The 1,585-nt window shown below is 58.7% G+C and overlaps 1 protein-coding gene across 2 annotated transcripts in view; it reads left to right on the top strand.

Moving 5' to 3' along the window:
* The first annotated feature begins 54 nt into the window (after window positions 1–54).
* Window positions 55–1,585, top strand: part of BCL6 (B-cell CLL/lymphoma 6) — an 18,953-nt gene continuing 17,422 nt past the window's right edge. For both annotated transcript variants that reach the window (XM_010573060.1, XM_010573059.1), the window contains exon 1: window positions 55–137. The gene's annotated coding sequence lies outside the window, so the exon portion shown is untranslated. The remainder of the gene's footprint in view (window positions 138–1,585) is intronic.

The raw sequence follows: 1,585 nt of genomic DNA, 5'->3' as shown, positions 1-1,585 counted from the left end.
GTCCGCGGCCCTCCCCGCGCTTAGCGCAATGGTAGAGTCTGCAGCTCAAATTCTGAGAATTGGGCTCTGTTGATTCTTAGAACTGGGGTTCTTAGAAGTGGTGATGCAAGGAGTTTCTAGGAAAGCCCGGAGACCAGGTGATTGCTGCTTCTATTGCCGCGGCCGATTTTACCCTTTAATTCTCTCTCTCTCGCTCGCTCTCTTTTTTTTTTTTTTTTTTTTTCTCCCTTTTTTTTTTTTCCCTCCTCTTTCCCTCCCTGCCCCGCTCCGACGCCTGGCGCGGAGCCGCCTCTATATATTTCTACCCTTTTTTTCTTTTTTTTTTTTCCCCCTTTTCCTTCTTTCCCCCCCCCCCTTTTCCCGCGGCAGGTGCCCCGACAGCCCTTTAATTTTTTTTTTTATTATCTCTTAAATTTTATTTTTTTTTCCCCCGCTTTATTTATTTATTTAATTCACACACATTTCCCCCCCCCCCTCCTGTCAGGCGAGAAAAATAGAGGTGCCTGCACGTCTTCACGCCGAGGAGCGTGTAGAAGGGGAGCTGGTGGCTGTGGTGCCGGGGGGGGCGGGAAGAGGGGTGGTGGTGGTGTCTCCCCTCTCCGTCCTCTCCCGGGGATTATCGGTTATCTGGGATTATTGGCTTTCCCGCACGCGTGACGGCCGGGTGGGGACGGGGAGGACGGTCGGCGGCTCCTCTCTGCACCTGCAGCCGCCCCGCGGGCGCAGGACGGCGGCGAGCGCGGCTGCCGCCCGCCGAGCTTGTGGCGTTTTGCGTGACTCGGGGTCGGCTCCCAATGGCTGGATCCCCCGGTCGGGGTGTGTTATTTTTCTCCCCCCCCCTTTTTTTTTCTTTTTCCTTCTTCTTGTTTAGTTGGGGGGGGAGGTTGGTTTTGGGGGGGTTTTGGGTTTTTTGTGTGTTGGGTTTGGTGATTTTTTTTTTTTCTTGTGCGTGTCGTGTCGCTGTTGTCGTTTTGCCGCCGCACAAAGCCGCCGCGGAGCGGGGCTGGCGGGGGCTCGGCGGCACCGGGCACCGCCGCTCCGGCCTTTCCGCATCGTTTTCCCCCCCCCCTCTCTATTTTTTTTGTTATTATCTTAACATATCGTGATCGTTATTATTATTCCGTCCCCGATGCAACTGCGAAACGGCTGGTGCCTTTTTGCAACCTGTGGCGGGGCTGCGCCGCGATCTGTCAAGCCCCGGAGCTAAGAGCGGGCGGTGATGGAGAAGACTTGCGGCATTTCTCTGCCCGGGGAAGGGGGGGAGCCCGCGGGGAGGCTCGGCCGTCGGCTGCCGGCCCCGGAGCACCGCGGAGCGGCGGCCCGGGCCGGGGAGGCGGGGGCGGGGGGGAAAGAACCGCCGCTCGCCTCGACGGTGTGTGCCGGGGCGGCCGCGACGGGCTTTTGCCGGCTGGAAAAAAATAAAACGCGATGCAAAAGCTCGGGAAAGTGGATGGGGCAACTCGGAATATTACGCGCAGGGCTCAAAATAATAATACCAACAACCCCCGCGGGGAGGAGAGGGGGGTCCTCCGCCGGCAGGGGAAGCGGGGGGGCGGCCGTGCAAGGGATGGGGTGCCGGGTGCGG

The sequence above is a fragment of the Haliaeetus leucocephalus genome, unplaced genomic scaffold, assembly GCF_000737465.1.
Source record: "Haliaeetus leucocephalus isolate CR32 unplaced genomic scaffold, Haliaeetus_leucocephalus-4.0 Scaffold362, whole genome shotgun sequence".
NCBI lineage: Eukaryota > Metazoa > Chordata > Aves > Accipitriformes > Accipitridae > Haliaeetus > Haliaeetus leucocephalus.
This window is presented reverse-complemented; position numbering and strand designations above follow the sequence as displayed.